This window comes from Myodes glareolus, chromosome 21, assembly GCF_982192425.1.
Source record: "Myodes glareolus chromosome 21, mMyoGla1.1, whole genome shotgun sequence".
In the NCBI taxonomy this organism is placed as follows: Eukaryota; Metazoa; Chordata; class Mammalia; order Rodentia; family Cricetidae; genus Myodes; species Myodes glareolus.
Window position 1 is genome coordinate 40,138,558 of NC_142046.1, and position 13,060 is coordinate 40,151,617.

Consider the following 13,060-nt stretch of genomic DNA (forward strand, 5'->3'; position numbering starts at 1 on the left):
TAAATAACTTAAAGATGCAGCTCAAAGTCATACAAATAACAAGGCAAACTTAAAAGTACTTGTTGAAAATAAATAAATAAGTTTAGGAAAGAAACTAGTAAAGTTAAAACTAACAAAATCCTAGTAATTCAATAAAGCAGGAAGAGGTGGGTTCTTAAAATTAAAACAAGATTAATAAAATCTTTGACAAACTAACCAAAAGAAATAGAGGTCCCAAATTTATAAATTTAGAAATTAGGAGGAATATTGTAATAGATTTCAATAAAATACAAAAGATTGTTAAGGAATCTAGGCAAAGTTTATATTTAAAAAAACGTGGAGAACCTAGAAGAAATGGGTAAGTGGCTAGAAAATCAGAATCAGAAACACCAAAATTAAGTTAAAGCAATATAAGCCACTTAAACAGATCTATAACCAAAAAGAAAAAAGACTGAAGAAAGAACACCTGTGACTGGATTCACTGATGAATTCTACTAGACTTTTAAAGAAGAAGGGAAAGTGCTTTTAAAACTGATCCATTAGCTGCGGGGAGGGGGGGAGGGGTGCATGCCTTTAATCCCAGCACTTGAGAACTAGAGGCAGGCAGATTTCAGTGAGTTCAAAGTCAATCTGGCTTTAAAGCAAGTTCCAGGATGGAGAGAAACGCAGCTTCAAAAACCAACACAAAAAGCAAACAGACAAAAAAACAACGTGATCCATGAAACCAGAAGAGAAAAGACAATATCTGGCTCATAAATCCAGTATTGCCCAACATCAAGACCAGATAAGAATACAACAACAGCAAATCTCTTAACAAACAGAAATATAACATATCCTGTATGCATATTTAACACTTCAAGAACATTCATCTATTGCTGGAGAGGGTGCAACTTGTACAGCCACTATGGAAACCAGTGTGGCAGTTTCTCAGAAAGATGGGAATCAGACTCCTTCAAGACCCAGATATATCACTCTGGGTCACATACTCAAAACACACTTCATCCTAGCACAAAGACACTTGCTCAACCATGTTCACTGCTGTTCTATTCATAATATCTAGAAATTGTAAATCATCTACATATCCATCAACAGTTGAATGGATAATGAAAATGCAATACATTTACACAATGAAATATTATTCCATTGTTTAAAAAATGAAATAATCAGGTAAATGGATGTTAGAAAAAACATCCTGAGTAACATAATCCAGACCCAAAAGAAAAAATATGGTTTGTATTTGCTTAATATGTGGGTGGTATCTTTAAAGTCTTCAATAAGCATGTTAAAACACTATGACAGAGAGGTTGGGTATAGAGTAAGGGATTCAGGGGAGCCAGATTCCCAAAGGTTCCTTAATAAGAGGAAATATAACATATAGTTATGGATAGATGAGGGAGGGGAGATGAGAACAGAAGGAAGAAGGCGAGGGAACTTGGAGGAAGGACAACCAAAACAAATTGCCATCTGAGGGTCATATAGAAACCTGGTACAGTAGAAATTTTTTTTTTGTTATTTGTTTTGCATTTTGAGACAGGATTTCTCTGTAGCCCTGACTGTCCTGTAAATTCTCTATGGACCAGTCTGGTCTTGAATTCAGGAATCTGCCTGTCTCTACCTCCCAAGTGCTAGGATTAAAGGCATGTGCCACCGCTCCTGGTTTTAAGTTTCTTCATATTTATACCTACATGAAAGATTTCTAAACGCAATTTCCAAACCACAGGGATTCAAAGCTTGAACTAGATATTTCTCAGCATCAAATGAAAGCTCTAGCATTCAGACTGGGTTATATCTCAGTGAGTTGTTGGTCAAAGGAGTTTCATGGGAATCCCTATACAACTCAAGCTATTGCCAAGACTTTGTGTTGTGCTCCATAAACTGATAGTAAGTCCTTATTGCCTAAAACAACACCTATATATATTATTGAACATGGAGAAGATAAACTACTGCCTAAATAGAGCCTTCTTCACCTCTATGGGATAGTGTTCACAGTACTAGAAAGTACCCTACACATTACCAAAAACAAAAAGCATTATATTAAGCCAGCTATAAAACCTTCAATCTACAATTGAGAACTGCCTACATCATACCCTGGTGAATAGTGGCACAAAAGTTGTGGGAGTAACCAATTATTATGTTATTGGATTTAATGTCCACTCCATGAGATGGAACCCATGACTGACAATACTTGGGTGGCCAAGAACCTAGAATCAGATAGGGTATGAACCTAGGGAAAACTAAATACTATTATTCTTCTGAAGACATGTATCAATAGAATGACTGACAGTCAGATATACCCATACATCAGTGTCTCCCTCAGCCATTATCAGAGAAGTTCCCACCTGCAGTAGATTGAAACAAATACAGATATTCACAATGGTATAATGTATGGAGATCTTGGAACACCCAGTCCTAAATGGGAGATCTTCATCAAACATTTCCCCTCTGGGCTCAGTGAGAAAGATGAGCCAGAAATATTTTAAGAGCCAGAGAATATGGAGGATTGTTGAGAGCCTTTTGTTGTCTGGGTTTCTGTCCTGCCTGGTTTCTGTCCTCCCACCAGGTCCCACAGCTGTTTAATCCCAAAGAAAATCACACAGAGGTCTACATAAGTTCTAAATTGATTGGCCCATTAGGTCAGGCTTCTTATTAACTCTTATAACTTATACTACCCCATTATTATTATCTGTGATAGCCACCTGGCTCGGTACTTTATTCAGCGGGGCAGGTCACATCTTCTTTCTTTGGTGTCTGGACAGGACTGGGAAGGAATGGGCTTCTTCCTTCCCAGAATTCTCCTGTTCTCATTGACCCACCTCTACTTCCTGTCTGGTTGTCCCACCTATACTTCCTGCCTGGCTACTGGCCATTCAGCATTTATTTAAAACAAGATTGACAGAATATAGACAATTGTCCCGCACCACTTCCCCTTTTTAAACACGACCACTGCACATATGAACTCACAGAGACTATGGCAGAATGCATAGGTTATGCACATTTATAAGTCAAATGGAGTCCTAGCACTAAGAGGGAGAAGAGGACACAATCTCCCAAATGTAATCCATAAGATACCTTCTATTAACAATTTCTTACAAAAGAAAAGTTAGTTTTGTCAAGTAGGATCTCAGTGGGCATACAAACCATACAAACCATGGCAACCCCCATGCCTCACAGTAGATTATCAGCTCAAATGAATTCAATTATATTCTGTAAAAATTTTTGTCTCAATGCCTTGTCTGGTTTTTTCATTGTTGTTGTTTTTGTTACTGCTTATATATTACGGTTTCTGAACAAGAAAGAAGCAAAGGAACAACGGAAAGGAATGGAAAGGAAAGAAAAGAAAAGGGAAGGGAAGAAAAAAAGGAAAGGAAAGGGACAGGACTGAAAAAAAGGCATAAGAAGGGGCTAGATGAATGATTCAGTGTTTAAGAACACATGCTGCTCTTCCAGAAGTCCTGGGTTTGATTTCCACTACCTAAAACTCTTTGGAATTCAACTCCTAGAGTATCCACTACCCCATTTTGGCCTCATAAACTTCTGCATGCATGTGGAGCATATCTTTACATGCAGACAATGCTTTTGCACACATAAAATAAATAAATGCCTTTAAAGAAGTATAAGTGAAACTATATTTGCAGAAGTCATAACCCTGTACTTAAAGGACTAAAGATTTTTTACCAGAAAGCACTTAGTAGCCAGACACAAAATCAACATATCAAACAAATAGTTTTCATATACAATTATGAAAAAAATCCGGGAACAACCCTATTACCAACAGCTTTAAAAGTACCTGTAAGCCAGAATATGAAATGTCTCCACAATAAAAACTATGTGACACTGGAAAGCTGAATTGGAAACGTCACTAAGAGACTTCATATGCTCATGGCTAGTCAGATTTCTTTGAAAAGAGGTGTACTACAAAAGGTAAGGATGTAATCATGGGAAACAGTCACTCCAGTTAGTTCTTTTCTCTTGGGAATAATACAAAGGGAAGAGAGATAGATATCACTGAAGTAAGTGTATTGGATGAGCCCCTTTCAAAGGGTGTCTGCTTTAGGGCACCTGGGGAGTTTTACATGTCGGGGCTGAAAACAACAAAACTTGCATGGGAAGTCTGCAAATATGATCATTCATCCAAATGAATGTTTAGTATTGTTGACATTTTTCTTCTGCTCTTTTCTTAATCATAGCTCTCACCCTTAATCCATGTCAGAGCACATAAATTGACATTTTTTTTGAGTAGTATATCACAAAATATGGTTCCTTGACCATCCATCTTAAATCTTCTGGAAAAACTATTTTGGGGAATGAGGAGGTTTTCTGCCACCCAGGCCAAGTGAGCAGCATTTCTGGCCCTTGATGCCCAGGAATCTGCATTTGGCAGACAGCAGTCCTGCAGTTGCTAGGAGACTGGAGTTTAGACCGCTGAGATCATGTCTGGGCTAGCCGGTTTCATGTGTGACTCTTTACCCACATCCTGTTTGAACCCGTGGATCTGTCTAGCTTGTAAACAGATTAAGAGCATAGTGTGCCATAGTAAGGAAATACATCTCTTCAAGGACAGCTCATTGAGACGAGAATCTCAACCACCGTCATCATCTGTGTTCTTCATGTATTTTATTTTAAAATAATTTCAACCTTTCCACTAACCTCAATGTTTTTAATGACAGTGTGGCAAAGCAGTTTCTGTAATAAGAGAATGCATGTTCTGGTCAATTGATGTTTCATTTTCTCTCTCTGGAAAAGGAATAAAGTTGAGAGACCTATCAACCCAATTAATTACTTTCTGGATATTTTAAAAGAAAATAATTGCAAAATATCATCTTCCCGATGAGGAAAGACCATGCATCTCTTCCCTTTTCCAATGTGTGTTAGTATCCTCAGAGTTGGTTAGCCCCTGCTGATTTAATGTCAGAGTTTAAAAAGAGTTCTTTTCCCTTCTCACTTGGAAAGTTTATGTAAAGCAATGATCACATTTCTAACGCCAAGATAAACCTAGGGCATTTTAGAGTAAATCATATTCTGTTAAGTATAAGTACCAGATTTTAAAGAATCAATCCATCCGTTGATGGGCACAGAAACTGCCTCCATAGCATAGATGGTGTAACACAGTAGTGAGCTACTGAGTAGAGGCCAACATCTCATTGGTAAGCTGACATCAATTATTCTAGGTAGTGATTTAGATATAACACTGAGTCATAGGACAACTCCATTTTTACTTTGCTGAGGAGCCCCGATGCTATTTCCAGAATGGCTGAACTAATTTTCCACATCATCAGCAGGATGTAAGGAAGAACTGTTTCCTTTTCTCCACATCCTGCCAACATTTGCTATCTTCTATCATTTTCCAGACTAGCTGAACTAATGGGTCTAAGACAATTCTTTGTGGTGGGTTAATTTGCATATCTTTCGTTATCAGAAGATGTTCCATGTATCTGTGGCTGTTTGTATGATTTCTTTTGTGTCATCTCTATGTGAGTCCTTGCCCCATTTTGGCAACAGGATCCGTTACTTAGTTTGCATTCCTGGTCTCTTCTGGTTTTTAGCCCCCTTACCTCATATATAATTCATAAAAAATTTTCACTGAGTATGTTTTCTCTTTACTTTATTCCCTTGCTCTGTGAAAGCTTTATAGCTTGACATAACCTGTTTGGGGACTACATTTTTATTACCCATATTTTTGGCATCAGCTTCACAAAATCTGAGTGACATCTCGGGTCTGAGTAAAGTTGTGGTCCACCCAGAAGCTTTCTTAAATTTACACTTCAGTTATCATCTAAAATATTAAGATTTATTATGATATATGTGTGTGCGCACACACACACACACACATACACACACTACTGTATCTCTTTTTCACTCACCTTCCTTACTGCCCTTCCCTGCTTCTACTCTCCTTTCTCTTATGTATCTTTACTTCCCTATCTCCTAGTTTTCCTTCCCTGAAAAGCAGCCATTTGTTTTCCTGTTACATGAAAATATGTGTGTATAAATATACACACTTAAATCTAGATTCTCCATCTGAGAGATAAGTGATATATTAAGTTTTTTCCCCTTTACTCTGTTTTATCCTGCCTTGCCCCTTCATTGAGACCTCTTTTCCAAGACTCATACTTCCTCTTCTACATTCATGCCCATATAAAGCTGCATATGTGAGAAAAAATATGTGATATTTGTCCTTGTGAGCCTGGCTTGTTTCACTTGACATCCACTAAATAAATGTCTATCCAGTCATCTGTTGGTGAACATACAGACTTGTCCTGCATGTAGAGTGATGTGAATTGCGCAGTAATAAACATGGATGTGCAAGTAACTCTGTGGTTCACTCACTCACACTCTTGCTGGTGTAGATCCAGGTGTGGAATAGCAATATATGATAGCTGTATTTTCAGTGTTCTAAGGACCTTCCATTCTAATTTCTATAGCAGCACAACAAGTTTGGACTCACACCAGTAGAATCTCTCATTCCCACTTTTATTGTGATTGGTTTTCCAATGGTGTTCATTCTGAATTACCCTGCCCTCATGGATAAACACTGACTATTTTAATCAAAATTTAACTACAATTTCTTATTTTGAAAATTATTCATTTGCCCTTTCATTGATTTGTTGATTTGGGGTTGGGCATAATTTTTGGAGTCTTTGTAGATTCTAGACACCAACTCCTGTCAGATAGAGAGATAGCAAGGATTTTCTCCCATCCTGTAAACCGTCTTTTTATTCTGCTGATTGCTTCCTTTATTGTGCTGCCTTTCAGTTTCATGCAATCTGACAAAGCCTGTGATTTCTCAGAAATTTCCTAAACCCCTGGCACACTTTTCGCGTGGTTCTTGTCTATGCTTTTATCTCAGAGTGCTTTCCCTTAACAGTGCCAGAGAATCAGGTCCTATATAGAGGTCTTTGTTCACTGTGAATTGTTTTCTATGCAGGGTGAGAGATATGCATCTTGTTTAATTTTTATACATGCAGACATCTATTTTCACTTGCAATATTTATCAAAGAGGTTTGTCTTTCCTCCATGTGTTTTTGACCACCCCATCAATGTATGAATGTCTGTACACATGTAAGTTTATATCAAAATTGTACTCTATGTCTATTTTATGCATATACCATACTGCTTTGTTTTTAGTGGCATTGAGATCAAGGATTGTGATACCTCCAGCACTGACCTTCTATTTAGGATTGATTGGCTATATAATACGTCTTGACTCCACATGAATTTTAGGACTATTTGTCCTAGTTCAACAAGAATGTTGTTGGACTATTGCTATAAATTTTTCTAACTATGCAGGCTATTGCCAGTGGTATATCCATTTTCATAATATTAATTTGGTCAATCCATGATATTTTAAAGCCTTTCTAGCTTCTAGTCTTTATTGTAGAAGTTTTTGTCTACTTGGTGAGGTTAATTACTTGACTGGGAGAAGGGTTGTTTCCAAGGCTTTTGTAAATTTGATTGGAACAGGATTTTTTTTCTCCTAGATCTCTTCTGTGACCAGTTCATTATTAGTATTTAGGAAAACCACTTATTTTCGTATGTTGATTTTTGCATCCTTTATTCTGATTAAGTATGAATCAGATCTAAGAGCTTTCTAGTAGGGCCCTTAGAATCTCTTAAGTAAAGGCTCTTGTATTCAGATAAAAACACTTACATTTTATTTCATATCTGTATTCCTTAAGTACTATTTTAAACTTCTTTCTTGATTTTTCTAGGGAGAGGGCTAGGGTCATTTTGCCACAGTGCACACATGGAAGTCAAAGCACAACTTGCAGAAGTTGGTTCTCTCTTTCAACCACGCCGGCTCCAGGGATCAAATTCAGGTCATCAGGCTTGGTAGCCAGTGACTACTTGCTGAGCAGTCTCGCAAGGTCTTGTGTTTCTTTGATTTCTTTCTCTTGCCTTACAACTGTAGCTAAGACTTCAAGCACTATATTAAATAACGGTTTGGAGGATGGGCACTCATCTAACTTCTGATTCCAGAGGTGATGTTTTTAGGTTTTTTTCCCTAATTAGAATCATATTGGCTATAGGTTTTCTCTGTGGAGCTTCAATTATTTGAAGGATATGTCCACTATTCAAAGCTTTAAGCATGAAAGAATGTTGAACTTTATCAGCATTTTTCTATATTTCTGTGATGATCATGTGATTGCTGTCCTTAAGTACATTATATTTATTGATGTGAATATATGCATATCGCTGGAATTACACTAGCTTGGTTGTAAAGCATGGTTTTTATTAACAAGTTCTTGAATTCAGTCTAAAAATATTTTTATTAGAATTTTCATGCCTGTGTTTATCTGAGCAATTGTTTTACTTTTCTTTGCTGTTGTTATTGTCTCTTTATACACCTTTAATATCTTGAGAATAGTGGTTTCATATTTCTGAATCAATTTAGATGTATTGGTGTTTCTCTTATTTAAGTCTGGCAGAATCTGAGTCTGATTCTGCCCAGTCACAGGCTTTTGTTTCTTGGATGAGTCTGTATTATTGCTTCAGTTTCATTGCTTGCAATGGCCCCATTTCCTTGTATCAATTTTCTATATTAATCACCTTAGTTTGCTGTAATTTAATACCTGACAAGAAGAAACTGAGGGGAAGAAGAGCTTTATTTTTGCTTACATTTCAAAGAGAAATAGTTGAGCAAAGTGAGATAGTTCAGGCACCTTCTCCACTATCGCTTGAAGTCTTAGCAATAAGACTTGGGGTCATCCCTATGGGTTCCTGGGAGTTTCCCTGTCACCAGGTTTCTCCCTAATCCCACAATGGCCCCTCTATCAAGATCTCTCTTTTATTACTTTCCCCCTCTGTCCTGTCCCCAACTGTATCATTCTGATCTTTTATGTTCCCTTCCCTCCATCCCCATTCCCTTTCCTCTACTCCCCACTCCCAGTTTAGCCAGGAGATCTCATCTATTTCCTCCCCCAGAAAGATCCATTCATCCCTGTTAAGGTCTTCCTTGTTACCTAGCCTCTCTGGGATTGTGGATTGTAACCTGGTTATTCTTTGCTTTGTATCTAATATCTACTTATGAGTGGGTACATGCCACATTTGTCTTTTTGGGTCAGATTACATCACTCAGGATGGTGTTTTCTTTCTAGTTCCATCCATTTACCTGCAAATTTCATGATGTCATTGTCTTTTACCACTGAGTAATGCTGCATTGTGTAGATGCACATGTTCTTTATCTATTCTTCAGTTGAAGGCATTTAGTTTGCTTCCAGGTTCCAGTTATTACAAATAAAGCTGCTATGAACATAGCTGAGCAAGTGTCCAAGTGATATGATTGAGCATCATTTGGGTATATATCCAATAGTGATGTCTCTGGATCTTGAGGTAGATCAAATTCCAATTTTCTGAGAAACCACCAGATTGATTTTCAAAGTAGCTGTAAAAGTTTGCAGTCCCACCAGTAGAGGAGTAGGGTTCTCCTTACTCCACATCTTCTCCGACATAGGCTGTTATTAGTGGTTTTTTTTTTAATTTTAGCCAGTCTGAAAGGTGAAAGATGGTATCTCAGAGTTGTTTTGATTTGCACTTCCCTTTGATTTTTCATTGAATTATTTGGTATTTCAATGTCTAGCCTGAGTTTTTTATATATTTTGGATATCAGTCTTCTGTCAGATGTGGGGTTGGTGAAGATATTTTTCCACTCTGTAGGCTGCCATTTTGTCTGTTGACAATGTCCTTTTCAGTTTCAGGAAGTCCTATTTATTAATCGTCAATCCCAGTGTCTGTGCTACAGGTATTATATTCAGAAAGTAGTCTCCTGTGCCAATACGTTTGAAGCTCCTTCCCAATTTGTCTTTTATCAAGTTCAGTGTAACTGGGTTTTTGTTGAGGTCTTTGATCCACTTGAACTTGAGTTTTGTGCAGGGCAATAGATATGAATCTATTTGCATTCTTCTATGCCACCATACAGTTAAACCAGCATTGTTTGTTGAGAATGCTTTCTTTTTTTCCAAAAACATTTTATGTTTTGAAATCTTTGTCAAAAATCAGGTTTCACAGGCATGAAGATTTATGTCAGGGTCTTTGATTCAATTCCATTGATCCATGTGTCTGTTTTTATGCCAATACCAAGCTGTTTAATGACTATAGTTCTATAGTAGAGCTTGAAGTCAGCGATGGTGATACCTCCAGAAGTTCTTTTATTGTACAAGATTGTTTTAGCTATCCTGGGTTTTTGTTTTTCCATATGAGTATTGTTCTTTTGAGGACTATGAAGAATTCTGTTGGGATATTGATGGGGATTGCATTGAATCTGTAGATTTGTTTTGATAAGATTACCATTTTTACTATGCTAATCTTACCTATCCAAGAACGTGGATAATCTTTCCATTTTCAGATCTCTTTCCCGATTTCTTTCTTCAAAGATTTAAAATTATTATTGTATAGGTCTTTCACTTGTTTGGTTAGAATTGCCCCCAAGATATTTTGTATTCTTTGTGGCTATTGTAAGGGGTGTTGTTTCACTGATTTCTTTCTCAGCCCTTTTATTGTTTGTATATATAAAATCCACTGATTTTTTGAGTTGATCTTGTATCCAGTCACATTACTGAAGGTGTTTATCAGCTGTAAGAGTTCCCTGGTAGGATTTTTGGAGTCACTAATGTACACTATCGAATCATCTTCAAATAGCAGAAGTTTGACTTCTTCTTTTCCAATCTGAATCCCTCTTAATCTCCTTTTCTTGCCTTATGACCCTAATTAGAACCTCAATTACTATATTGAGTAGAATTGGAGAGAGTGGACAGCTTTGTCTTGTACCTTATTTTAGTTGAATCACTTGGAGATTCTTTTTGTTTAAGCTTATGTTGACTGTTGACTTGCTGCATATCCTTTTATTCTGTATAGGTATGCCCCTTGTATCTTTGATCACTCCAGAGCCTTTATGATGAAGTGGTGTTGGATTTTGTCCAAGTTTTTTTCAGCATCTAATTAGATGACCATGTGGTTTTTTCTCTTTCAGTTTGTTTATATGGTAGAATACACGGATAGATTTTCATGTGTTGAAGATTCTCTGTCTACAAGTTCATGGAAACTGAACAACTATTCACTGAATCACTAGTAGATCAAGAAAGAAATAAAGAAAGAAATTAAAGACTTCCTAGACTTCAATGAAAATGAAGGCACAACATACTCAAACTTATGGGACACAATGAAAACAGTGTTAAGAGGAAAGTTCATAGCTCTAAGCACCTACATAATGAGTTTGGAGAAAGCTCACACTGGGAACTTAACAGAACACCTGAAAGTTCCAGAAGCCAATTCACACAGGAGAAGCAGATGGCAGAAAATGATCAAACTCAGGGCTGAAATCAATAAAATTGAAACAGAAAACAATGCAAAGAATCAATTGTACAAAGAGTTAGTTCTTTGAGAAAATCAACAAAATAAACAAACCCTTATCCAAACTAACCAAAAGTCAGAGAGAGCAAACTCAAATAAACAAAATCAGAAACAAAACGGGACATAGCAATAGACTTTAGAGGAAATCCAGAGAATCATTTAGTCATACTTCAAAAACCTGTACTCCACAAAATTGGAAAATCTAAAAGTAATGAACAACTTTCTAGATAGGTACCACATACCAAAATTAAATCAAGAACAGATGAACAATTTAAATAGACCTATAACCCTTAACAGAATAGAAACAGTCATTAAAAGTCTATCAACGAAAAGAAGTCAGGGCTGAAAAATTTCAGTGCAGAATTCTATCAAAATTTCAAACAAGAGCTAATGCCAATACTCTTCAAATTGTTCTACACAATGGAAACAGGAGGAATTTTATCAAATTCCTTATTTTATGAGACCACAGTTACCCTGATAACCAAACCAAAGATGCAGTAAAGAAAAAGATTTGCAGACCAATCTCCCTCATAAATATTCATGCAAAAATACTTAATTCTGGCACACTGAATTCAAGAACACGTTAAAAAAAATCATGCACCATGATTAAGTAGGCTTCATCCCAGAAATTCAGGTTCAGATATTTTTCTTTCCTTCATTGTTTCATTTTTCCTCTATATGTCTTTCTCTCACCAATTTTTATGACTCAACAAGTCATTTCAGAGATTCAGTCCCAGTCAGTCTCCTAACTTAAGGAATTCTTCATTTTGTTGAGGGTTTTTGGAGTCTTTCACTGTGGCAAAAAGACTTTACATGAAATCTACAATGTTATCAAGTGTTTAGTGTATATTATTTTTGCAGATTGTGTATACAATACTGTACATCAGATCTCTAAAACTTGTTAATGTTGTCTGATAGAGACTTTATGCACATTAACTGATAGCCCTCGATTTCCCGTTTCTCTAGATCATAGTAATAACAGGTCTTCTTGAAATCTATCGATTTAATTATTCTCGTTATCTTGTATAAGTAGAATTTTGCAAGATTTATCCTTCTGCTCTAGTTCAAGTAGCATAATATCCTTAATACTCATATATATAGTCCCTTATTTTGGAAGATGCCCTCTGTCTAAAGATGCACAATACAGCATTGTGTACATTATCATACTTCCTTTATCATGCCTCTATCAATGGACACTTGTTTTATTCTCAATTCCTGGCTTCTGTGAATAATATAATAAAAATAAAAGCACTCAGTGTCAAAATTGTGAGTTCAATTATTTGGCTAAATACCTTGAAGTGGAGTTACTGATGTATCCAGATGCTGTGATTTTAGTAATCGTAAAGATCTTTATGATGTCTGCTATGCTGGTGTGCTGCAGTTCTTCCCTCTCTATGCCCCGGCACAGCTTTGATTTGTTGTTTCCACTATAGTAATTGTGACATATTTGAGGTGTAACTTATTTCTGATAATTTCATGAGAGAGGTTGAACATGTTATTCTCTCTCTCTCTCTCTCTCTCTCTCTATATATATATATATATAATACATATAATGTATAGATAATAATTATACATCTGACCATTTGCAGTAATTTTAGAGTTTTGTTTTTGGTTTGGTTTGGTTTGGTTTGGTTGGACAAGTTTTTATCCCATTTTTACTTAAGTGGGGATGCAAATTTGTGCAGCCATGATGAAAATCAGTATGGTGGTTCCTCAAAAATATTGAAAGTGAAGC